This window comes from Protopterus annectens, chromosome 10.part0 (genome assembly GCF_019279795.1).
Source record: "Protopterus annectens isolate FY-2018-M chromosome 10.part0, PAN1.0, whole genome shotgun sequence".
In the NCBI taxonomy this organism is placed as follows: Eukaryota; Metazoa; Chordata; order Ceratodontiformes; family Protopteridae; genus Protopterus; species Protopterus annectens.
The window spans coordinates 1305704447-1305732146 of record NC_056744.1 but is presented as its reverse complement, the minus strand read 5'-3'; the positions used below and the strand labels follow the sequence as shown (position 1 = coordinate 1305732146).

The 27700-nt window shown below is 43.6% G+C and overlaps 1 protein-coding gene across 1 annotated transcript in view; it reads left to right on the top strand.

The window, feature by feature from the left end:
- The window catches only part of LOC122813583 (glucosidase 2 subunit beta-like), a 1646077-nt gene that overhangs the window by 1064099 nt on the left and 554278 nt on the right, over positions 1-27700 (top strand). The gene's annotated exons all lie outside the window — the stretch shown is intronic.

Here is a 27700-nt window from a genome sequence, read left to right as displayed (position 1 = left end):
TAGCTCCTGGCATTTTCAATTCTCTGCCTTTGGACTTTCCACTGCCCCAAGAGTCGTCACAAAATGCCTAGCACCCATGGTCACCTTCTGCAGACTCCAAGGCATTCAAATCTTCCCCTACCTAGACAACCTTCTGATTCAAACCAAATCCCAAGAGGAACTGAACAAAAACATCCACTCAGCCATTGTCATTTTGCAAAGCCTGGGATTCACCATCAACTTACAAAAAATCCTCACTCACCCCATTCCAAGACCATGTCTTTCTGGGGTGCAGATTTCAAACCAAGAAAAAGATGGTGCCCCCCCCCCCCCCCAAGGCCCAGGAGATTTCTCTCCTTTTTCTCAGAGATCCTCCCCCTCAATCTCCTTAGTACAAGACGGTTTCTACGAATCTTGGGATTGATGGCCTCTACCCATCCCTATGCTTCCTCTTTAAAGGCTACACATGAGGAAATTCCAGTGGTTTCTGTAGTCATTGTGGTCTCAACATGCCCACCTACTGGAATTTCAAATATCACTTCTACCCTGCCTCAAGGAGGAGCTCCAGTGATGGACAAGACAACTGTCCATAAATCCAGGTCTTCCCATTCATCCACTGCCCCCCAGCTCAAGTCTTGTACACAGATGCATCAGATACAGGTTGGAGAGTAGCTGTGGACACTCAAGCAGTCCAAGCTTAGTGGATATCCTCTCAGAAGAAACACCACATAAAAGTAAGGAACATGAAGGCATTAATCCTTGCCCTCCAGTCCTCCTAACCCCTTCTGATGCCAGGAAGGTTGCATATCCACACAGACAACATGAAGGTCATTTGGTGTATAAACAAGCTGGGGTTTGGGACAAGATCCTACCTTCTTTGCAGAGTAGCCTTACAGGCTTGGGATCTAGCCCACCTCCTAGAAATTTCTCTTCAGGCGGTTTACATCCTCTCCAATCAGAATTCTGTGGCAGACACACTGAGCAGATCCAGAACACAGACCCACAAATGGTTGCTTCACAGGGATGTGTTCCTGGACATTGTCCACCAGTGTGGTATTCCACAAATAGGCTTGTTTGTCTCCCTTCTGAACAAACAACTTCCAAGAGTTTGTGCCAGAGAACCACATCCTCAGACATGGAAAGTGGATGCCTTATCAGTTCCTTGGAAGGGAAAATTCCTGTATGCATTTCCTCCCCTATCACTCATCCAGAAAGTCCTGCTGAAGATTCAACAGGACAAACCAAAAATCTTACTGGTGACTCCCTATTGGCCAAGATAGCACTGGTTCCCACTTATTCTACATCTAGCCAAGGCAATCATCACAACTTACTTCACAGAGTGGACTTGCACAGAGAACAAGGCCTTACTCATCCTCCCAGTTAGAAACCCTCCAACTGACCTTGTGGGTGATAGACCCCTTATTCATTTCAGACACCTTTATTCTGAGGATGTGCTTCAAGTCCTGCAGGAGGCCAGAAAACCCAATAGCAGAAATAGTACCTTTCCAAATGGAAGAGGTTTTCACTTTGGTGTCTTGCTAGAGACCTGGACCCGCTTACGGTGGATCCCTCTATGGTTGTGTCATATCTGTGTGAATTGCTCAATGCAGGCTTAGTTTACTTCTCCATAAAAGAACATTTGTCAGCTGTCTGTGCTTGTCTGCCACTTCCCCTCCTCTAGCTTCCAAATTTGAGGCCAAACAGTTCCTTAAAGCCGTTCACATTAGACCTCCCAGGAGACCTGTCACTCCACCCTGGTACCTTAGCTATGTGCTAGAGAAACTGACTCAAGCACCTTTCGAGCCAGCCTCTTCTAGCTCCCTCAAACACTGTACCTGGAAAACTGTTCTCGTGGTGACTATTACCTCCACCATGTGGGTATCAGAATTACAAGCCCTGATGGCTTCCCCTCCTTTCTTGTCCTTTCACAAAGACCGGGTTTCTCTTTGGACTAACCCCTCTTTCATGCCTAAGGTAGTTAATGAACTGTCCTTAAACCAGGCCATTCACATCCCTACCCCCCCCCCCCTCCCCAGAGCAATAGTGAGAGGATCCTACACACACTTGATGAACACAGACAACTCAGGTTTTATCTGCACAAGACTAAACCTTTTAAAAATCAGACCAACTATTTGTCTTTCCATCTCAGGGCTCTGGGATTGCCTGTGTCCAAACAGACCATCTCCAACTGGATCTCCAAATCCATTTCGTTTTGCTATACCCCACCATGATAAAGATCCTTCTGTCTCAAGTCAAAACTTACTCTACAAGGGCAGTGTTTTCCTCTGGGGCATTCCTCAAAGGGCTGGACACTAACTCCATCCTAGAAGCAGCTACCTGAACATCTGTCCACACCTTCACAAAATATTATAAACTGGATTGCAGATCCAGGGCAGGGTTTGCCAGGACCATTCTCCATGGCTTCCTGGAGAGTTCCTGTGCCACCCCCACTTCTCTTTCTGCATGAGCGTTTGTATTCTCCCTCATGTAAAGAATACTGCAACAAATGAATAGAAAAACACAGATTAATTGTGCAAGAACTTACCATAACAGTAGATGTCCTTCTCTTCTCTGTTTCAGTATTCTGTCCCACCCTCCCCCCTCACTTCCTGGTGTTCTTTGATGCATTGATCCTCTTTCCCTTGGACTGTCTCTCCACCTAGGACATCAGTTCTGAGGATGGTGTGCACATACATCTCTTTCATGGCCTACGTCTGATAGTAGCCTATGTCAGATGTACCATGCACCCTATGATAGTAAAAGACTGATATACTTACCAATGTCAGGTCACTTTGGCAGGCAACTCCCACATGTAAAGAATACTGCAACAAAGAAGAGAAGGACATCTGTCGTTATGGTAAGTTCTTACACAACTAATCTTTATGGGCCAACGAGATAAGGGTATCTGCTAGTTTAGCTTTCGGTAGTCAATAGTGAACCTCCACTTAGCTGTTGGTTTGAGAACGGGCCATATAACAGAGTTGTACACAGAGTTTGCCTGCCTTATAATTCTCACCAACATAAAGGTACCCAGAGTCTCCTGGATATGCTCATAGGATGCCAGTGGGATCCTGTACTACATACGTACAATGGGCCACTACTGGGATCAATGGGTACCTGAGTAGCATAAAGTCAGACCTCACAATCATAAGCATCTTTTGCAAATGCATCAACAAACTGATTAAACATCTCATGCATCTCTCTCTCTCTCTTTCTCAAGTGCATGCCTGAGTAGCCTGTTCAACCTGGCTTTGGAAGTCTGGGAAAGGAAAGTTATTGTCAAATACACACAGCACAAAGTCCAAAATAGACAATGAATTTTCAAAAAAAACAAGTTGGGAAACAAGCCAATAGCTGCACTTTCTTTTATTACACTTCTGGTAACTCGGCTAACAAGCCTTCAAGGAATGAAATTTTATACTGCCCCCCATATTAGTTCCAAAGGGTCTAGCCAGAACATTGAAGAAAAAACTATCCCAGTTTCCTTCATGGACAGAACAAAAATATTGGGCCACTGGGCACTCTAATCTCAAATTCCTAACATCATCCTTTACCTTCCTTTTTGTTTGCCTAATGTACCACATTGTTGGTGTACATCTACACCCAATGATGTAAATGACCCCACAAGAATCACATTTAAATTCATTTTTTATCCAAAATTTATTTCCATTGATGACCAATTCATCCAAATTCCTAATTCTATTACATACTCTGCACCTTCCACAAGAAAAGCCCCCAATTTTTCCCCACAGTGTTCTGTGCCCTTTGATTCAGCAATTCCTTCAAATTGCTGAATCTACCATATGGAAAGGTAACTATTTGGGAATAATTTCCCTATCACCTCATCTCTGTAAAGGCTAGACCCCTTGGAACTAATAATATGGGGGGGGGTTATAGATAGGTTATTAAAGCTGGAAGCTAAACTTATTATTAACTTAGGAACCTTACATCCACATGGGTTGAATTTAGAAGTAAACTGGGATGTTTAATGAAATCAATTCATCTTAGGTTATTAGTTTGTGTTTAGATGTTTGTTTGTTTGCATGTATGTATATGTAGTTGTAATGTAAATGTCAAGTTACCAATCCTGCTAGATAAAAATGAAAGTGGTAAGGTAGTTATGTAATGCAAATTAAATTTAGTATAGGTTTAAAGTAAGAAATGTTATTAATTATGCATTTAGTTTGTGAATGGATTAGTAGACAATTTTATAGTGCATTTTTCATAGTAAAGTTTAAAACATTAGTCTTCTCTTTCACTTAAGGGAACTATGCCTTTAAGCTTGGGTGGTGGTTGTTATTAATTGTTTAGTGAATAAAATGTATTTGCATATAAAATTGATTGGATTTAAAAAGGCTGCAAATAGTATAAGATTTCATTCCTTGAAGGCTTGTTAGCCGAGGTACCAGAAGAAGTGTAATAAAAGAAAGTGCAGCTATTCACTTGTTTTTTGAAAAAAAAGGAAAGTTATTGCCAAGCTCTACCTTGTCCTCTGTCATATCAGACATATTTTCAAGGTCAGCTGTGTGCACACTTTCTACCTTATTCTATCTGTCTCTCTGTATGTGACAACAGAAGGCAATCACTATTAACACAAACATATTTCCTTTTTATCAGTGGGACAGATTTCCTGCAATAGGATCAAACCATTTGGCAGTGACCTCACTTTTTCCTTCATTTCATTATTCTGCATACTACTTTTGGGTAACACACGAATGACAGGAACAGCTATTTCTAATGCTCAAGGTGAGCTTTTTCAGCAGTAGGATTTGACTTTGGATTGTGCACCAAGGCATGAATTACTATGCAGCTGGTGTCTAAGTAGGGTGTAGAATGCAAGTTTAACCTCATGTCTTTCAAATGTGTGCTAAAAACAGTGTATTTTTTATCGCACATTTATTTACCTTTTATAATGTTATCACTGAAGGATAGTTTTGTGACTTTGGCTGGATTTACTGTAGCAGTTTCTGCCACAAGTTGGCATACCTATGGTATGGTCTGTCCTGACTTCAGAGCTTATGGCTCCAAGAATGTAGATGCAGAATATCATTGACAAGATCTACATACACTCATCCAGGCACACTAGAACATCTATCCCGATATACAGGAGTGAGTTTAGGTTCCCTACCACATGTACAGGGTGCTGCAGTATATTTTGTCCTATCTGGAAGTTCAAAGCAGAAATTCCTGTACTCTTTAAATCTGATTTGGAACATACCTTAGCAATTCTGACTTTTTGTTAACCATTTTATAGTACAGCTCACTCACCCGTGTAGCCTGTAACCTGAAGGGCATCAGGTAGGATTATCAGTCTCTTAAAATCTTTTAATGCTGTTTTCAGTTTATTATAGAAGCCTCTTGACATTAGAGTTACTTCAGCTCCTGAGTCTGTTGTGGTCTCATGCTTTAACGTATTTTTCATATTTACTTCAAAGTAGAACCTATCTGCACTTTCCTTAGGTTCTAGGTTGCACAAGTAGAATTTGTTTTGCTCTATGATTTGTGGCAAGGCAGTATCAAAACTACTGACAGTAGAAGCTTTAGAAGTTTCCAGTGTAAAATCACCTTTGGCGACGGTGTTTAGTGTTACCTTTACCATACATAGTTCTTTCAAATCAGTAACTATACCAGAATCATTTGTTAGCAACCTGAGGGGAGGCAGAAGAAGCCAGTCATTTGTTATTGAGTACCACTATCGGTAGTGGTAGGATTGCTTGGTACTCCAGACCCAGCAGGAAGAAGACTAGGAGACGGTTCCCATGTCTATTTGACCTCATCCTATGACCTGCTTATTCCTTCTCTATTTCCTTCTGTGTGAGAGAAATTGTATATTTCTGTGATGGCCCCTGTTACAGTATTGGCACCCTCTGAAGTAGTCACTGCTAGAACAATGTCTCTCTCTGTTTCTGTCCGTATGTCATTTTGTCTACCCAGACCATGTCTTCTTCATATTGGTAGCTGGCTAAAATGTGACTGAGGAGGAGAATAGGATTGTGGAGGCCTTGGCTATAGAGGTAACTACACCGAAGGTTGTGGAGGAGAAGGCATTTCCTGTGCTGCAGGAGAACTGACACTACCTGTGCTTTAGTAGGAGTATTAGCTTGTTTGTACTGTTTTTTGCTTGGCACCTTTTGAATGAGGTAGTTTAGTTCCCTCCATGCCAAGGGTATCAGAAGCTTTCACTTCTAGTACCTGGAGGTTGCAGGTAATCTCCTCCTTTTCAGTGGCAGACCTTCACCCCCTTGGTGGATTTCCAGATATCTACTGCCCTGTCTGCAATCTACTGCAGAGTTGGGTTTTTTTCATAAGTGTTAGAAATAGCTGTGCCCAAATATGGAATGGTGGGCTCTAGAAGAACACATCTTGAAAATCTTCACTCTCAGTGTTTGAAAAATCATCGGCTGCAAAGTACACATCCTTTAATTGTTTATAGAATTTTTGTGGGTTCTGGTTTATATGGCATTTCAAGGCAATAGGCAGCATTGCTGGTCTCTCCTGTAGCGATACTGCCCAAGTTCCTCTTTTAAAAAGTTGTACAAGCTCTGTGAGTCATTTTTATCTTTTTCAAATACTCCGGTCCACTGTATTTTATCATCATCTATAAACCACCTGATAATGGAACTTTGATTTTTCTGTACTGGTTATAAATAATGCAGCAAAGCATTCCTTTAACTTTCTAATGTGCTGGGCAGTATCACCCCTTTTCTGCTTTGGAGTTGATCTTCCTACCAAGGAGCTGTAAGACCTACAGCAATGCTAGGGTTTACAGACCCTTGTTCCCTTTTGCTCACCGTTTTTATTACTTGCAGGCTGGGGATCATCACTATCAGAATTATTCTGACAGCTCTCTTCTTAGACATAGATTTTCTGAGTAGCTGCCTAGTGGGGGTACAAGACTTTCTAACTGGTTGTTTGAAATTTTGCCCCTCTTCTTCAGTACAACTACTATGGCTGTTATTTCTTTCTACTCTGGCTATCATCTCTGACTTCATTTTATCTGTTTACTGCGTTAAATGTCGTAGGTCCCTCTGTCTCTGTTCTTGAAGTTTGGACTGCCAGTTCTTTAAGTAATCCATATTACTCTGGGTGCCACTCAAAACAGGATCCTTTCTAAAAAGGCAAGATTCAAAATATCTAATTTTTGCTAGCATCAGGTCTCTAGGGTGACTTTCACAACTTTTAATCCGCAATTCAAGTGTACCTCTAACTTCTGGACGTTTACAGATATCTGTTATCTCTTAGTTGTCCTAACTCTGTATGTTCTTCCCCTTCTCTAGGGATTGCAGGTCAAGATGGGGACTCATGTTTAATCCTCATGACTGCTGAATTTTCTGAATGTGAAGTCCAATGTGTTACTGGCTAAGGGTCCCTTGTGAACAGCCATGTAGCCTGCTGGTTTGCATTTTCCTGACCAATCTCCACAGTTGCTGAAAGGGAAGTGTTTTCTAAAACCTGACAGCAGCAATAACACAAATTTTAAAGCAAAACAGTTGAACTAATACAATACTCTAGAACAGCTGTTTGCAGTTAGAAATCCGTTTTAGTTTTATACATTTACAAGGTACATGCACAGTTTGTAGTTAAAATTTCCAGTTCTTTTTGCTGTTTTAATTAGCTTGTCATGAGACTAGCCTGCCTTTATACTGTCAGAGCAATTAGGCTGGAATGTAATACTTTATATTATAACCAATGCATTTGTCTGAGGGAGATGGCTTAACACTTAATCTGATGTTGTCAATCTTCACTTAATCTTTGCCTTCCAAAAATTCATGAGCTCATCTTTACCAATAATGCTGCTCTCAGGATTACTTCGGATCTCATTTGCCGCTTTTAGTGCCAGACGCATTTTTTCTGTCAGCTCTCGAGCAAAGTCATTTCTTTTAAAACTGTGTTTTAATTTGAAAATGTGTATTAGTTAGTACTATATCTTTATTTTGCTTACCCAGCTCCTCTGTAGGCTCCTTCCTTAACACTTTTATTGTTATTCTTCCAACTACCTTTATTGCTCACCCCAGCCTCCTTTCGTTTTCCTCTATTTACCTCTACGGTAAACCTTCCGTACCATTGTTGGTACTTTCTTTTGTCTAACTTTACTATTTACCTATACTGTAAACCTTCCGTACCATTGTTGGTACTTTGTTCTGCCTAAATTTACATGAAAAAAAAACTTAAACTTATCTTACCTTTTCTTGCATGTGTGTGTGTGTGTGTGTTTTTTTTTCTTTTGTTATGGCAGAGAAGGCTAGGAGTACTTTCGGCTTCAAAAGATACCAGAAGTGTGAGAGGAAATTGCCAAGCTCTGTGTGTCTACTGCATGGGCCCATTGGACCTTCAAGAAGACTGTGCTGTTTGTCACAGCTTCAGTCACTGGGCCCTTGTGAAAAGAAAAAAATAAGTTGATTTTTAAAGAGCCTTATTAAATCTGATTTCGATGAGACCATATTTGGTTCTTCTAAATCCAAAACTGATATTAGCTCACCTTCTTCTTCCTCTTCTAGTAAACATGACAGATCGAAGAAGAGGAGCCGATCTCACTGGCAACACCAACTAAGATGTCCAGAACTTCCCCGGTTCACATAGTTTCCACGGAACATAACGGGAAATTGCTTAAACCCTCTGTTCTGGCAGTGCCAGTCTCATGCACCGACTATTTCAGCACCAACTTATTGCTATGGACACAATGACTTTAGTGCCTCTTCACTCCTCTGTTCCATCTGTTTCGGAACCAAAGGAATTTTCCTTTACCTTCAGGCCCTGAACAAAATATTCTACATCTATAGATCCTTTTATAGACCGACCTCCAAGCCCTTTCTTGGAAAAACCTCAGTCCCCTTCATTCTCGTCAATCTGTTCCACCAAGAGCCTCACAAAGTCTGATGTTTTGAGGCTGGTAGACCAGCTCCTGGCAGAGATGGCATTGGCTACTTCATCCTAGTCTCCCTAACTCTGGAACCTTACCTATCTCTTCAACTGATTTTGTTTCTCCTCTGACTCCAACTGAGCCTTTGGAGTTCCCAGCTCTGACAGTCTGGGTTTCGATTGTGTCGGTGCCAATCAGATCTTCATCTCTGGCACCAGTATCTACCCTGAGCTTTTTGGTTCTTTCTGATCGAGAGACCTCTCGGGGATCGAAGCTTCATTGTCTGTTCCAGGGAGTGTGGCTCCTCTCCGGTGTTGTCGGAGCCGTCCATGCTCCTTGAGGCATTGGCACATGTGAGTGCGATGAGGGGGGGGGGGGCTGCTTTCAAGATTGTGGAGAGGGCCTTGTCCATTGCAGGCTCACAGTCGATATCACTTTCATCGGGCCAACATCCTTGTCCTTCCCCTCTTCCAGAGCTACCTCTAGCCTCTGCCATGGGACAGTGGGCACAGAAACCTCAGGATTCAACCACAGTGGTTATGTCCTCTTCAGACACCTCACGGTCCCGTCCCACCAAGGAGATGCCCCTGAAGAGGAAGTACAAGAGGAAGCACTTGGTGTCCCCTGAAGAGTCTTCCATAGAAGATACTGATTTCAGTGACGGGAAGGTTCCCCAAAGTCACCCTCGGAAGATGTCTCATTTGGGGAAATATTAGAAATCCTGAAACAGAGGGGTGTCTGGACTTCGCATCAGCTTTCCTTAGAGGAATCTGTATGCCTGCAGGCTTTCCATGCCCAATCTACCTGTTGTATCTCTCTGCCCGCTAATGATCTAATTAAATTAATTGCGCAGCGGGCTTGGAAGATACCGGATTCCATTGAGCCAATCCCCAAGAGACCAGACTGCGTTTTGTCAGCTCCTGAGGATCACCAACATTAGGCTAAAGGGATACCAGTAGATGCCATTGTGGTTGCAGCCACCACCAAAAAGGAACATGCTGATGAAAGTTGTACTGTCCGTCCTCCTAACAAAGAGTGTAGGATGATAGATAGATTCGGGAAGCATCATCGATCTTTGCGCTGAGGTCCTTGAACTTCATGGTACATTTTATGAGACTCCAGTGGGATCTGATAAAGGAACTGCCAGATACTCTGACAGGACCTGTAGCTGAGGGATTGCAGGATAAAGTAGCTTCCCAGCTGGCAACCCTTGAATCAATATCTAATTTGTCCATGAGGCTCATTGTGCACGCAGGCAAAGGGACATGCCTGGATGCGCTTATATGAATTTGTTGAGCCATTCAAGTCTTCTTAAGTCAGTGCTCCTTTTGACGGAACATCCCTTTTTGATCCCAAAGTCAGAGACCCTCACCAGATGTGAGAAGGATGGAAAGAGCCTTTTTGCCATGAGCATAAACTTTTCCACTCCTCAACGGTCTTACTCCAGGAACCAGAGGAGTGGGAAGCTATGATTCAAAAAGTCCCAAGGACCTTTCCAGGACTCATGTGGTAATGACTCACTGGGGCAGAGGAGGAGTTATAATGGAAGATGCCATACACTAGGCAGAGGTGGCCCACAAAATGAGGGTTCCAGGGATTCGTTCCCTGGTAACTCCTATCAGCACTCCTGATTGGAGGCCCGATTGCCATTCTCTGGAGGCGGTTTGGGGATGATTATCTCTGCACCTTTCTGCCTGGCTAAATATAACAACGGACAACAGAGGATTATAACCAGAGGTTACAATATCCTCTTTTCAAAAAAGCCCAGGCAACCAAAAAGAATCCCAAACATCCCACCCAGTCTCAGGGATGCAGCAGTCTTAGAAATTCAAAAACTGCTAGACTAAAGAGTCATCCAAACAGTCCCAGCAGACCAAACAGATTCCAGAGTTTAATCAAGATTCTTTTTAGTGGCAAAGAAAACAGGGAACTGGAGTCTGATTTTGGATCTCAGTTTGCTGAACAAATCAGTTCAACAAACCAAATTCCAGGTGGCTATGGTTCAGTCTATACTTCTGTTAGGAAAAGATGATAGGATGTGCTCAGTAGATCTTCAGGATGCGTATTATCACATAAAAATGAACAAGTGCTCCAGAAGATTCCTGCGCTTCCGGTTGGGAGCCAGTCATTATCATTTCAGAGCCCTGCCCTTTGATGTCACCACAGCCCCAGGGTGTTCAAATGCATTGCAGTGATAGCAGTTCACGTCAGACTGCAAGGATTCCGCGTGTTTCCATACTTGTATGACTGGCTCATTACTGCACCCACCAGGCATATACTGTTGCAGGCAAGGAGCTACATTCTTTAAACTTGCTGCTGGCTGAGGATCACTGTAATCTATGAAAAATCCCATCCAGAGTCAACACAGAAGTTAGAATTTATAGGAGCCGGTATTAAACACAAACACCAGTATCATGTCTCTTCCCCCAGAGAGACTTCAAAGAATAAAATCGCAAAACAGCCACATTATTCGCAGCAAAAAAGTGACTGCAGGATTGTTACAAACTAGGATCAATGACAGCTGCCATCACTTTATTTCCCCTTGCAAGATTACACATGCGAATCCTACAGTGGCTCTTAGCGTCACATTGGTCTTTACTGAATCAGCCAGTGTCCCATCAGGTATTGATCACCAGTTTATGCAAGGAACACCTGAATTAGTGGCTTCATTCCAATGAAATTTTGTCCCTCCTCAACCCCAAGCCATAGTGACCACAAATGCATCCCAGATTGGGGGTGGGGGGCATTATCTGGGAAAGACAGTCCATGGCACTTGGTGCCACTTGGAGACCAGTTTGCACATCATTGTAACAGAGATGAGGTCAGTGCTTTTGGTATTGCAAGCATTCCAGGAAACCCTCCCCTTGGCAATGATTGCGATCCGAACAGACAACATGTCAGTTGTTTAGCACATCAACAAACAAGGAGGAACCAGGTCTTACCCTCTTTGTCGCAAAGCACTCAAGGTATGGCAAGTTCATCTGACTGCTTTCTAATTGCAACACACATTCCTGGGCGCTCTAATGTGATTCTGGATAAATTGAGCAGGTGCATTCTGATGCCTCACGAGTGGTCTCTCAATCCTTTGTTGACGGAAAGGATATTCCGACAATGCTGCGATCTTTTTTAATGTAAAATCAATTCAACACAGAGCTTTGAGGATAAAATCCCTTCATCACTGTATAATAAAATTAATTGAGCTATTCCAGATTTATAGTAAACACATGACACAACAGACCCAATTGCATAACATAATTAAGAAAGTTCATACCAAACAGATAAGAATTAAATTATTAACTTAATTTCTTGTAGGCATCCATCAATAAAAGTGAACTTGCTCTGCGGCACCGAAGTCAGAAAAACATCAAATTACTTATAGTAGTTCCTGGCAGCATGATATGGCTCGGCTTAAGTCTTCTGGTCCTTGATGGGCACTGTGAAGTAATCCTGCATTCTCTCTCCACTCTGTCTTTGGGAGATCCACAAAAGTGATGATTATTTGCACTTTTGATGCTGGCACCTCTTGTAGGCAAGAGTTCAATTCCATTGCAGAGTGTTTTGGTTCAATGCCCCTGTCTGACCCACTCCACTGTCCCTCTAATAATGGATCTAACTTTTTGGATTTGCCAGTCCAAGAATTGGCAGGATGCAATATCACAGTCTTTGGTTCCTTTTCCAGAGTGCTAAATTAATCCATCAGCAGGGCCCTTTTAGTGTGTTTCGTCTTGTCACCTGGCAGCAAAGACCCATCAATGTATGACTGTAGCATGAGACAGTGATGGCTTTGGGATTTGTTCTATGTCTGCAGGTGATGAAGGTACAGCCTTTGACTTAGCTGTTTATCTTACCACAGTGCAGTATCCCTTTGATTAACTACACATCCAGAAAAAGGAGGGAATTGCAGAGATCAGTTTAACATCCTGTGAGTTTATTAATCTTTTCTGACCTCTTCACATCTTAATGACTGAAAAGCAGAATGGTTTATAGTTTCATGTATCGGCTCAGAAATTTTGGTATGTGCTGAAGACAGACAGTTTAGATGTTAGGCAGATTTCTAGCAGTTGCTTGAAGTTCATGTTGCAAGTTTGTTTCTAAACATTCCAGAGGTCACTTGGCTAGGAAACGAGCCTTAATTACATGCCATTTGTTTAAGCCAGGTCATGTCTTTTAAACAGTATGGCTTCATGCCTCTATTTTCAATACGTTTGGTTACATGCAATTACATGATATGATGGGAAAATAGCAAGATTAATACACAGCCATATATGAAGGCAGAATTAATAAAGGCAGTCAAGACACAGTAACAAAGGCACTATGCTTGCAACGCTTAATGGCATCAACAACATTAACAGTAATACTAATAATGACCCTGGATAACAGTATCAGTAATGCATACATTTATTTTTCTTTTCAGTCAAAGGAATTCTTCTCATTCATACAAACTGATATGGTAAATATGCAGTATTCATTCATTTGCTCGTAGGCAAACTCGGTGAAGCCTGTATGGATAAGAATGGTAGATAGAATGGACATCAGATGCAAGTATAACTTACTCCTGAGAGGTGGTGAGCTTTGAAGGCAGTTGTACTAGTTAAATTACAATCCAGTGTGCACACCCTTGGTGCATGTCAGGGGTGTTTTCTGCCCCCATGTAACACTTTTTCAATGAAAAACAATTTTGTTGGTTAGGCATTAAACATCTGTATTAAATTTGCATGTATTAAATTACAACATGGTTACAAATACAGTAATAGAAAAGAAAACAAACCAATACCAGCATTTTTTATTTTCATGCATTGTACGTTTTCTTTTTTAACAATTTTCATTCACTCCAGCATTACTTAACTTGCTCAAGTCCTGCCTTCCCTAAAATTTCACTCTTACGCCTGAATATTACTCCACATGTATTGTTCCCACAGATTCCATTTATTTCTATGTAGTTTGCTGATTCCATTTGTCTGAAGAGCCCACCTTCAATTACTTTATCTTATCTACAACATTCAATAGTTGAGTTGTACATGGTTTAGATTTGATTTCTCTTTTCAAGTAATTGCTTTTTTGGCAGCCAATTGCATTAAACTTAGTAAGGCCTTACTATAGCTAGGCAATTCAGTTTCTATATTTCATTTCAAAATAATCATGTCCTTAGTTAAAATATTTTGCTCCCCCAACATTTCCTGACAAAGTACCCTGTAGAGAATTTTTTAAAATCTGTTAACTCCTTACATTCTCAAAAACATGATGTTCATCGTGTTACACTGCTGCAGTCATTACACTTGGGTTATCCTGCCGTCAGGCGGTCCCGCAGTCGGCCAGAGTTCCAAAGTCTTGGTCCGGTGTCGGTTGCTGTTGCCTCCTCCCTGACGTCAGTGCGACAGGGGTATATAAGATGCAGCCGACGCCATTTTCTTCAGTCTTTCTTGCCGCGCAGAAGTGGTTCGCAAGCAGAAGCAGTTCGCAAGTGCCGGTCGGCCGACTCCTGAGATTTTCATTCCGAATCCAGAACCGAAGTCTTCTAAAAAAGCTAAGTACCCCGTTGGGGAAACTTTTTCTTGCCTCAGACCGATGTCAGTAAAAGTTAATAACTGTATTTCTTGTGGGAAGCAAATACCTCATAAGGATTTCCACTCCTATTGTATTCCATGCCTAGGCCCTGACTACGACGTCACTGGTTGTCGGTTTTGTGCTAGGTTTAACAAGCGCACTATTAAACGTCGGTTTGATTTTGCCCGACATTATTTTGGTAGAAAATTCAATTACACCATGCCGTCTGAAATTCCGATGACCGCAATGCATAAAAAGTGCAAGGGCAAGGAAAGGCATCCGCGGCCCAAAACTGACGATGAGGCCTCTTCTAGGCCGGTAGCCGGTTCTCCGGTTTTCAGCGAGGCACCTACGCAGCCCCTGACGACCACTTCCACAGAACCACAGACCTCATCCGACTCCCATGTGGTGTTGGCTGGGCCTTCGGACGCACTAGGCCTTCAGCTTACCGATCCTAAACCTACAGAGGGAATCAAAGTAGCTGAGCAATCCACAGTTGCAGAGAGGGTGTTTTCAGACCTACCCAGTTAGCCATTAAACCCTTTGTTTAAGTCTAAGCCCCCCTTAAAAGCAAAGAAACAGACAACTCTCTCCAGGACAGGCTTCCATGCCTAAGAAACAAATGCTAAAAATGGTCAAGGACCTAATCACCCTGATCAGGGGGTCCCATCCCCCTCCTGATAAAAGGCCCAGACAGGATGCAGACTATGAATCTTCTGACCAGGTGTCCATTTCCTCTGACTCTTCCTCGGACCTAGCATACTCTTTACCCCCTTATGAGGATTCTGATGCTGAGGAATCAATTCCGTCAGCCTCTCTGCCTGAGGATTACTCCTTTGGGGCGACTTTACATACCATGAGGGAGCATTTCCATTGGGAAGGTCAGGATTACTCAGAATCCAAGAAAAGGCTCAGAGACTTCCTTTTATTGCCTCAACACAGACCACTTGCAATCCCGCCAGTTCTAGACATTGTGGATGATGTGTACACTGAATCCAGTTTGAACCCTGATTTCTTACCCCCAGCCCCAGTTTAACCTGATAGATATTACAGAGTCCCTGACTCTGAAAAATTTCTGTACAAAAGCCCTGTTGCTGACCCTGAAACTATTTCTCAGGGACCCAAAGGGATTAAGGCCTCATCAGCAAAAAACCCAGTTCCCTCTGACAGAGATTCCAGAGCTTTAGACAGATGGGGAAAGAAGGTATATACGTCTGCAACTTTAGCAATGAGAGCCTTGAATTGCCAGTTTCACATGCTAAAATATCAGCAATTTTTGATGTCTCAGTTGAAACAAAAGATGCTTCCAGATTCAGATCCTCCTAACTTAAAAGAAATGCAGGATTTATTGCATGCTGCTGAACAAGTGGGAAAACATACTTTGCAATGTGGGTTTGACTCCTTAGAGGCCTCCTGTAGAGCAGCAGTTACATGCTCTGTCATTAGAAGGCATGCTTGGTTAAAAGAACATACGTTACCAGATCATGTTAAGGTAAAATTATTGGATGCACCTTTGCAGCGGAATGTACTGTTTGGAGTTAAGGCAAAGGAGGTATTAAAGAAGATGGAGGATAAGGCGAAATCTATGCAAACGGTGAAATATTTCTTACGGCTTCAGCCTCCTCGTTTTAGCAGAAATTGGCCAACAAAGAATTGGTCCTTTCCAGTCACAGACAGACCTCAAAGGGGCAGATACAAACATCCAAGAGGTAGAGGTCAGACACAAGGCCCTTACAGGCCTCGACAGTGGGGCACACGAGGTCAGAAAGAAGGAGAAGGCAGGCCTCAACCTTATAAAAAACAGACTCAATGACTTTCCACTACAGCTGCCAAACAGTTCTCTCTTGGCAGCCCCCTTAGGAGGAAAACTGGCACTTTTCTATCACAACTGGCATTGCATCACCAAAGACAAATGGGTTCTCAACATTGTATCTCAAGGTTATAGGTTCCATTTTCACACCCTGCCAAGGCTAAAAGGAATGCCAAATCTGCCACCAAATCAATGGGCAGAGGCTCAAAGACAAATTACAGCACTCATGGACATGAGAGCTATTCAAAAGGTACCACCACCGGAACAAGGACAAGGATTTTACTCAAGACTCTTTCTGGTTCCCAGAAAGGACAAAGCCTGGAGACCCATTCTGGACCTTTCTACAGTAAACACTTACCTGGATATACTGAAATTCAAGATGTTGACTCTACAGCAGCTTTTTCCCATGCTGGGCAAGAAAGCTTGGCTCGTGACATTGGACCTCAAAGAGGCATACCTGCATGTCCCTATCAGACAAAACTGCAGAAGATACCTCAGATTTCTAGCTGGTTCAATGCACTATCAGTTCTCTGCACTGCCCTTTGGCTTATCTACTGTGCCCAGGGTCTTCACAAAGTGCCTGGCACCAGTAATTGCATTTTGCAGGCAAAGAAATATTAAAATATATCTTTACCTGGACGATTGTCTAATTCAGGCAGAAAACCAGGCCATTCTTCTAAAACATCTGGCGTTTGTAAAAAGGGTTCTAACTGGTCTAGGGTACACCATAAATGAAAAGAAATCACAACTGGTACCCTCTCAAAAAATTACATTCCTGGGTGCAAGCTTGAATACAACTGCTCAGATGGCTTTCCTTACGCCAGAAAAGTAAATTCATTTGGTGACTTACTTCAAACGGGTGGCCACAATAACCCTGCTAACTGCAAGACAAATACTGCAAGCCTTGGGGTTCATGGCCTCTTGCATTCTTCATATTCCATATGCAAGACTGCATATGAGGAAACTTTAGTGGTACTTAAAAAGTTTATGGAGTCAACATTGTCACAGCCTGGAAACAATGAATGTTCATCGTGCATACAGCTGCAGTCATAACAGATGGGTTATCCTGCCGTCAGGCGGGTCCTCGGTCGGCCGAATTCCAAAGTCTAGGTCCGGCGTCGGTTGTCGTCGCTTCTTCCCTGACGTCAGTGCGGCAGGGGTATAAAAGAGCCAGCCGACGCCAACTTCTTCAGTCTTTCTTGCCGCGCAGTGCCCGAAGCAGAAGCAGTTTGCAAGTGCCGGTCGGCCAGCTCCTGAGATTTACAAAAATATTTCAGCCGAAGTCTTCTTGAAAGCTAAGTACCCCGTTGGGGAAACTTTTCTTGCCTCAGACCTATGTCAGACAAAGTTAATAATTGCATTTCATGTGGGAAGCAAATACCGCATAAGGATTTCCACTCTTTCTGTATTCCTTGCTTAGGCCCAGACCACAACGTCTCGGCCTGCCGTTTTTGTGCTAGATTCAACAAACGCACTATTAAGCGTCGGGCGGAGTTTGCCCATCACTATTTTGGTAAAAAATTTAATTATATTATGTCGTCGGATACTCCGACTCCAGTTTTGGGTAAAAGATGCAAGGATAAGGACCGACATACGAGGTCCGCGACTTCTACTCACACCACGCTAAGGCCGACTACCGGTTCTCCGGTTCTCAGCGAGGCACCTACGCAGCCCCTGACTACCGATGACAATTCATTACTGGTGTCTTCTGTGCCCGAGGTCGCAGGCTCCTCAGCCCCCACTCCGACTACAGATACCGACGCCACTTTTGGCGGGGAAACCCAGAGTTTAGACAGGCCTGCCATTTCTCAAGGTGTCTTCAGGCCTTCCTCCTTCTCTATTAAGGCTTTCACAAAATCTAAAGCAGCCATGAAAACTAAAAAACAAGGACCACAGACCCCCTCTCAAGGCCCCATGCCTAAAAAACAGATGCTCAAAATGGCTGAGGATTTGATTACTCTTATCAGGGGTTCTCAACCCCCTCGGACAAAGGCCCAGATTAGAGGAAGACTACCCTTCCTCAGATCAAGCCTCTATTACCTCTGAACATTCTGAGGACCAGGAATATACATATTCTCCTTTTGAAGACTCTGATGCAGAGGAGTCTATTCCCTCGGTCTCCCCCCCTGAGGACTACTCTTTTGGGGAAACCCTACATACTTTGAGGGAACACTTTCACTGGGAAGGCCAAGATTACTCAGATTCCAAGAAAAGGCTCAGGGATTTTCTCTTGCTCCCCCAGCATAGGCCTCTGGCTATCCCTCCTGTCTTAGATATATTAGATGATGTGTACACAGAAGCCAGCCTCAACCCAGATTCTTTACCTCCGGCTCCTGTTAAACCAGACAGGTATTACTGGGTTCCTGATTCACACCAGTTCCTATACAAAAGCCATACTGCTGACCCAGAAACTATTTCACAGGGTCCCAAGGGAATTAAGGCCTCTACTGCTAAAAACCCATTACCTTCAGAGAGAGATTCCAGAGCTTTAGAAAGGTGGGGGAAAAAGGTGTATACCTCGGCCACTTTAACCATGAGGGCGTTAAACTGTCAGTTCCATATGTTAAAGTATCAACAGTTTTTATTATCTGAATTGAAAAGCAAAATGACACAGCCTGAGCAACCAGATTTAAAAGAGTTGCAGGATTTGTTGCATAGTGCAGAGCAAGTGGGTAAACATACCTTGCAGTGTGGTTTTGATGCTTTAGAGGCCTCATGTAGAGCTGCTGTTACAGGGTCTGTCATACGTAGACATGCTTGGCTCAAAGAACAAGCCTTACCAGATCATGTCAAAGCTAAATTACTAGATGCACCTCTTCAAAAAGATGTATTGTTTGGTGTTAAAGCTGAGGAGGTACTAAAGAAAATGGAGGAAAAGGCGAGATCAATGCAAACAGTGAAAGATTTCCTGCAGGTACAACCTCCACGTTTCAGCAGAAACTGGCCTTCAAAAAATTGGTCCTTTCCAGCCACGGACAGACCTCAAAGAGGCAGATACAGGCGCCCGAGAGGTAGAGGGCAATCTCAAGGATCATTCAGAGCCAGGCAATGGCAAGCACCAACCCCAAGAGGTGGAGAAGATAGATCACTGAGTCATTCAGAAAGCAGGCACAATGACTTCCCCTTTACCTGCCAAGCAAAGCTTTAATGGCAGCACCTTTAGGCGGAAAACTGGCATTATTCTCAAAAAATTGGCATATTATCACAAAAGACAAATGGATCCTGGACATTATAGACAGAGGCTACAGATTCCACTTTCACACCCTTCCAAAAATGAGAGGCATGCCAAACCTGCCACAAAATCAAAGGGCAGAGGCACAAAAACAAATTACAGCTCTCATGGACATGAAAGCTATTCAAGAGGTGCCTGCAAAAGAACAAGGTCAAGGGTTTTATTCCAGACTATTCCTGGTACCAAGGAAAGACAAAGATTGGAGACCGATTTTAGATCTATCCATCCTAAACACATATTTACAGGTGCCAAAATTCAAGATGCTCACATTACAGCAGCTTCTTCCCATGCTGGGCAAGGAGTCTTGGCTGGTAACATTGGACCTCAAGGAGGCATAACTGCATGTCCCTATCAGACAAAATTGCAGAAGATACCTCAGATTTCTTGCAGGTTCAACCCATTATCAATTCTCTGCATTGCCCTTTGGCTTATCTACTGCGCCCAGAGTGTTTACGAAATGCCAGGCATCAGTAATTGCCTTCTGCAGACTTCAAGGAATACAAATATACCCATATCTGGACAACTGCCTGATCCAAGCGGACAGCAAGGACATACTTCTGAAACACCTGGCGTTTGTAATAAGACTGTTGAACTTTCTGGGATACACAGTCAACAAAAGAAATCAAAACTAATACCCTCTCAAACAATAATTTTCCTGGGTGCCAGCTTGAATACAAACACCCAGATGGCCTACCTCACGCCAGACAAACAAGGGCAACTATCTCAATACTTCAGCAAAATGGCAACCTTCACCAGGCTGACTGCAAGGAAAGTCCTGCAGGCTCTGGGATTCATGGCATCTTGCATCTTGCTGATCCCATGTGCAAAGCTGCATATGAGGAAACTTCAATGGTACCTAAAAAACTTATGGTCTCAACACAGCCACAGTTTGGAAACAATTATACCACTCATTCCATGTCTTCAAAAGGAATTTCTGTGGTGGGCTCAAGCATGCCAAAGAAACAAAGGTCTCCCTTTCTGCATACCTCAAGCAAATCAAATCATCACAACAGATGCCTCGGACTACGCCTGGGGGGCACACATGAAAGATTGGTGCATTCAGGGAAAATGGTCCCAAAAAGAGAAGCACCTACACATCAACCAAAAGGAAATGCTAGCAGTGCAAAATGCTATTATGGCCTTCAAAGACCTGTTGCATCCAGGACAGCTTTTGATAAGGACAGACAACACCACAGTGATGTAGTACATAAACAAACAGGGGGGAACTCATTCATACCCCCTGTGCAGACTAGCCATGACCCTTTGGAGCACAGATCTGGAATTGCAAATCCAACTTCAGGCACACTTCCTGCCAGGGAAGGAAAACACACTGGCAGACAACCTAAGCAGAAATATGACAGATCCACACGAATGGAAGTTGCATCCTCAAGTTTTCGCAAATATAACTCAGGCATGGGGACAGCCAGACATCTCTTTGCTACCCACAGAAATTACCAACTGAAAAAAATTTGCTCAAGGACCTATCATCCACAGGCCTGGAAAGTGGACGCACTTTCCTTCAATTGGACAACATTAACAGTCTATGCCTTTCGGCCTCTCCCTCTGCTGCCCAAAGTTCTATTAAAAGCCAGAGCAGAGAGGCCGAAAATGATTCCCATTGCTCCAGACTGGCCAAGACAACACTGGTATCCACTCCTGAAGAGCCTGACGCATTCCCCACCATGGATCCTACCTCTAGTGCCTCTTCTGTTGTCCCAGCACAACTTCAAAACCATTCACAGCCAGCTCAAAACCCTAAATCTAGACGCATGGAGAATCCCTTGATTTCACAACAGACCCTCCTCTCCAAGGAGGTGCAGGATGTCATCTTGGCGGCCAGAAGACCTTCTACTAGAAAAGCCTACTCCGCCAAATGGAAGCGGTTTTGTGCCTGGAATCAGAAAAAGGGCCAGAATCCTTGGGTAATAAATATACCTCAAATATTACAGTACCTAGCTGAGATGTTAAACAGTGGACTTTCCTTCTCCTCCATGAAAATCCATGCTTCAGCCATTTCTGCACAATACAACACAGATCCTCCTTTATTCTCTCATCCTCTCTTAAGACAGTTCCTCAGAGGGGCTAAGAATATAAAACCCCCAAGGAAACCACCAGTCCCTGCTTGGGACCTCAACTTCATATTGGAAAAACTGACCCTTCCTCCATTTGAGCCATATGCTTCAACAGAACTACAATACTTGTCATGGAAAACAGCCTTCCTTCTGGCTATCACATCAGCACGCAGAGTTTCGGAACTACAGGCCCTCATGGCTGTGCAACCTTTCATCATTTTCCATCAGGACAGAGTTTCCTTACGAACCCAACCCTACCTTTATGCCAAAGGTAGTATCCAGTGTAGCCTTGAATCAGACTATCCACTTACCTACCTTTTACCCTAACCCACAAAACAAAGGGGAAAGACTGCTTCATTCCTTGGACATTCACAGACAACTACGTTATTTGGACAGGACAAAGCCATTCAGGAAATCCGAGTAACTCTTTGTGTCCTATGCTACAGGTGCTCAAGGAAAGGCTATCTCCAAACAGACAATCTCAAAATGGATAGCCCACTGCATACGCTTTTGTTACTCATTTCATGGCAAAGCTGTGCCTTCAAGCATCAGGTCCCACTCCACAAGGGCCACAGCTACCTCGGCAGCTTTCCTCAGGGGGGTTCCTACCAAGGACATTTTGGAAGCAGCCACTTGGAGTTCAGTGCACACTTTCTCCAAACACTATCACCTTCCACTTTACTCAAAATCTAGAGCGGGATTTGCCACAGCTGTCTTGCAGGGCATCCTTGCTCCTCCTAGTTCCACATAGTGCCTGCCACCCCTACTTAGCTATGGGATTCTACCCATCTGTTATGACTGCAGCTGTATACACGATGAACATAGTACAGTTTTGTACCTACCATAAATGTAGATGTTCGAATGCTCATACAGCTGCAGTCCAGGTTTCCCTCCCTACATCCCCTCTTAGGACAGGCCTTATGGCATACACCTTCTCATACAACCTATTTGGGGTATTCTTTTATGGTGTATTTGCTTGCAAACTACTGTTTTTGGATTATTCTATATTGCATGACTACATAAGTTTATGTTTTGCCTTCCTTCTGGGGGCACCTGACATCTGGGGCAAGAAAAACTGAAGAAGATGGCGTCGGCTGGCTCTTTTATACCCCTGCCACACTGACGTCAGGGAAGAAGCGACGACAATCGACGCCGGACCTAGACTTTGGAATTTGGCCGACCGAGGACCCGCCTGACGGCAGGATAACCCATCTGTTATGACTGCAGCTGTATGAGTACTCGAACATCTACATTTATGGTAGGTACAAAACTGTACTTTCCTATCATACCTTGCCTGCGCCTAGAGTTACTATGGTGAGCAGAGGCCTGCCACCAAAACAAGGGACTGCCATTCACACCATCCCCTACCGCCCAAACCCTAACTACAGAAGCATCACACTATGCATGGGGGGGCTCATCTGGCAGGGAAGTGCATTCAGGGCAAATGGAGCCCAAATCAAATGCACCTTCATATCAATCAGAAAGAAATGCTAGCTCTACAGAATGTTCTGACAGCCGTCAAGGGCTATCTTCATCCAGGACAACTAATGGTAAAGATGGACAACACCATGGTTATGTGGTACATAAACAAGCAGGGGGATACACATTCCTACCTACTCTGCAGACTAGCCATGGCATTGTGGAACACTGGCTTGAGCTACCAAGTACAACTACAAGCTCAATTCCTGCCAGGAAAGCTGAATATTCTGGCAGATGAACTAAGCAGAAATCTCATGGCCCCACACGAATGGAAACTGGAACCACGGATTTTCAACATGTTGACACGCAAATGGGGGAGCCCATACATAGATCTTTTTGCCTCACCCCAGAACTACCAATTGGACAAATTTTGCACAAGAACTCCTCACGAAAAAGTCTGGAAAGTGGATGCTCTGTCCTTCAGCTGGAAAAACCTATCAGTCTATGCCTTTCCCCCACTGCCTCTGCTCTCCAAAGTTCTATTAAAAGTCAAACAGGACAAACCAAAAATGATTTTGATTGCTCCAGACTGGCCTCGCCAACACTGGTACCCACTCCTGCGCAGTGTCACAAATTTCTCCATGGCACCTTTCTTGGACACCTTCCTTACTGTCTCAGCAGGAGAACCAAATTTTGCACCCCCATCTCCAAGCATTGAGTCTTGCAGCTTGGATAATCATTTAAATTCACCCTTAGCATCCCTCAGCAAACCTGTGATGGATGTCATTTTGGAGGCAAGAAGACCTAGTACTAGAAAATCTTATGCTGACAAATAGAAAAGATTCTGTGCCTGGAATCAATCTCAAGGTATGAGCACAGCAGCGCCCAATTTACCTCAGATTTTACAATACTTAACTGAGATGCTTCACAAGGGCCTGTTTTTTTCTTCCATAAAAATTCATGCCTCAGCCATTTCTGCTCATTACAACACAGAACCCCCTCTTCTCTCATCCTCTGCTAAAGCAGTATCTCAGAGGGGCCAAAAACTTGAGACCGCCCAGGAGAGCTCCAACGCCTGCCTGGGACCTTAACTTTGTATTGGAGAAACTCACGTTTCCTCCTTTCGAGCCAGCTGCTTCTGCAGACTTAAAATTTATTTCCTGGAAAACAGCCTTCCTTTTAGCAATCACTTCAGCTAGAAGGATATCTGAATTACAGGCCCTTATGGCAGTGGAGCCTTTCATCATCTTTCATGTGGACAGGGTGTCACTCAGGACCAATCCATCCTTCATGCCCAAGGTGGTATCCAGTGTGGCTCTTAATCAGCCCATTCATTTGCCAACTTTCTTTCCCAATCCACAGAACAAGGGGGAGCGGATTCTGCATTCATTGGATGTACATCGACAACTTGGATTCTACTTGGACAGGACTAAATCTCAAAGAAAATCTGAACAATTGCTGGTAGCATTTGCTGCAGGGGCAGAGGAGAAGGCTATTTCAAAACAAACCATTTCTAAATGGATAAGCCATTGCATTCATTTCTGCTATAAGCACCATGGAAAACCTATTCCCCAGGGGATCAGATCTCATTCCAACAGGGCTGCATCTACTTCTACAGCCTTTCTCAGAGGTGTTCCTACCAGGGATATTCTAGAAGCTGCTACCTGGAGTTCAGTTCATACTTTCACCAAGCATTATCACCTACCAATTTTCTCTAAATCCAGAGCTGGCTTTGCCACTGCTGTTTTGCAGGGCCTTATAGCTGTTCCTAATGCTGTACAAATCCATCCTCCCACCCATAGATTTGGGAATCTACCCAAATGTAATGACTGTAACAGTGAAACACGAAAAACATAGTACAGCTGTGTACAGGTACCATAAATGTAGATGTTCGAGTGTATTCACTGTTGCAGTCCTGGTTGCCCTCCCTCCAGCCCCCCGTTTGTCTCTTACTATACCTCTACTTTCTTTTACTATGCTTAAAAGCTTTTTTGGTGTATTTGCTTTTGTTTGGAGGTATATTTTTGTGTTTTTAATTACTTATATATATATATATATATATATATATATATATTTTTTTTTTTTTTTTTTCTGCACCCATTTGGGGAGCACCTGACATCTGGGGCAAGAAAAACTGCTGTAATGGCGTCGGCTGCATGTTTTATACCCCTGACGACCTGACGTCATGGAAGAAGGGACAGCAACCGACGCAGGACCCAAGACTTTGTTAATCAGGCCGACTGAGGGCAACCTGCCAGCAGAGTACCCACATGTAATGACTGCAACAGTGAATACACTCGAACATCTACATTTATGGTAAGTGTACACAGCTGTATTTTCTGAACCCGTCCAGCAGTGAATGAAGGTGAGATGGACAAAAAACATGCAATGTTATGGTGATTACATAACTTCTTATTCAATGCATTTTTGGTCCTTAAACCTTCCTCAGGGGTATCCCTTACTAGTCCTCTTCTTCATCACACAAAAGTAACAGATTGCAGGATTCTTCAGAAGAGGACTCCTCAGTGGATGAATCCTTAGCTTACTCTGCTCAGATTACCTCCCCTATGCTTCCCCCTGAGGAAGAGTCCAGTGGTGCAGTCTTCTAGTGAAGATGTCACCTTTGGGGAGACTACTGCTAGGATGAGGGGTTATTTTAAGTGGGATTACCCTCAGGGTTTTGAGGTGCAGAAACAATAGTATGACTTGCTTCAGATGGATTCCCCCTCTCCTTCTGGTGTGCCTCCAGTTTTAGCAGCTTTTCTTGATGCCTTTTCTTCTGCATCAAAGACTCTGAACTCTCAACCCCCTGCCCATAAAACAACAGGTTCTATAAAGTTTCAGAGGACTATACATTTCTTTACAAATGTCCATCAGCAGATCCTGTTACTTTTTCTGTATCTGCTGATAAATCTGCTGATAAACCTTCTAGGCTGGTGCCATCCACTTCTCTTCTCCCTTCAGATAAGGAGAGTACGACCATGGAAAGCTTAGGTAAACATTTTTATACCTTGGCCACCCTAGCTTTCCATGCTATCAATTACCAAACTCATATTAGCAAGTATGCTTTGGCTGTCCTTACACAGGCTTCTCACTTGACCTTCCTGACTCGGAAGTTAAGTCATAGCTTTCATCACTTCTGGGGGCTTCCTCCCAGGTGGCATGCCACACCATTAAATGTAGCTATGATGCAGCTGAAGCATCTTCTAGAGCGGCTGCATCTGGCTCTGTGTTAAGGAGATATTCCTGGTTGAGACTTCAACCATTTCCAGATTACTTTAAGGCTAAATTGCTGGACACTCCCTTAGATAATAAGGCTTTGTCTGGAGCTGCAACAGCAGACTTGTTTAAGTCCTTGCAGGCAAAAGGAAAAGAGTTGCAGGACCTAAAACACACCTTTGTGTCTGATTCCTAATTTGCAAAGGAATTACCCAGCTAAAACTCCTTTTGTTAGGAAACAATCTTGCACTCCTCATTCCAGAAGTAAGAAGGGTGTTGGCAAACCTACTGCTTCCAAACCCTGTCAGCCTGCTCCTGCTCAAAAACAGCCCTTTCCAGGCAAGCCATGTAGTCAGTGACTACTAACGTTTTCCAAGCCATCTTCCCCCCCCTCGCTCTGTCTTTCCCTGTCCCTTCCAGTGTGGAAACAAATTACTCAAGATTCATGGTTCCTTTCCATTATCCACAAAGGGTATTTCATGGTATGGGAAACTCTTCCACCTTTCATGGGCATTCCTCAACCATGTCAAGAGCAGCTACAAAGTTTTCCAGAGGTGCCCCAGGTACTCAAATCCCAGGGAACTATTCACGAGGTTCCACTGAACCAAAGGGGAAGACGTTTCTCTTCCAGAACGTTTCTGGTTCCCACAAAAGATGGTCGTTGGGGACCCATTCTCGATCTTTCAACCTCAACACCTTCCTAAATGTCCCAGCCTTTGGTATGCTTTCTCTGCCTACCTTGTTTCCTCTTATCCTTTCACAAGCGTTTATTGTCTCTTTGAACATTAAGGATGCTTAGCTTCACATTCCCATTCACCCCCTTTTCAGGAAATATTTGTGTTTTTCTGTTGCTTCATTGCATTTTCAGTTCTCTACTTTGCCCTTTGGTCTCTAGGGCACCAAGGGTAATTACAGAATTCTTGGCTCCTGTGATTGCTTATTGCAGACTCCAGGGTGTACAGATCTTTGCATATCTGGACGATCTCTTGCTCCAGACATTTCTTCCAGAGACCTTGGAACAGAATCTCCATTTCACTATTTCCCTTCTTCAAAGACTGGGTTTCGCAATAAACTCCCCAAATATCTTCCCTCGCCCTTTCCCAAAACTACATCTTCCTGGGGTGGAAAATCCAGACAGATTGAATGTTGGCCTCCTTGCCTCCTCAGAAAATTCAGTTTCTAACCAAATTCTTCCACAAACTTCTCCCTCTGCAGTCACTTTCAACCAGTGAATTTCTCCACCTTCTAGGGTTTATGGCATCCAACATTCCCATTTTACCTCTAGCCAAGTTTCGGTGGTACCTCAGTTCAGTTTGGACCCAACATGTGCACCCACTGGACTTTGTGGTACCCCTTCTTCCTTGCCTGAAGAGGGAACTATTTTGGTGGATTCAGCAGATTTCCCTGAGCCCAGGCCTTCCTCTTCATTGTCCTCTTCCTATTCAGGAATTGTTCACAGACACCTTAGACATGGGTTGGGGGGCAACCTGTGCTTCCTGGAAAGTTCAAGGACCAAAAAGTTAGGGCACAGCCGTTGCTTCCTGATAAGTTCAGGACTTTGGTCC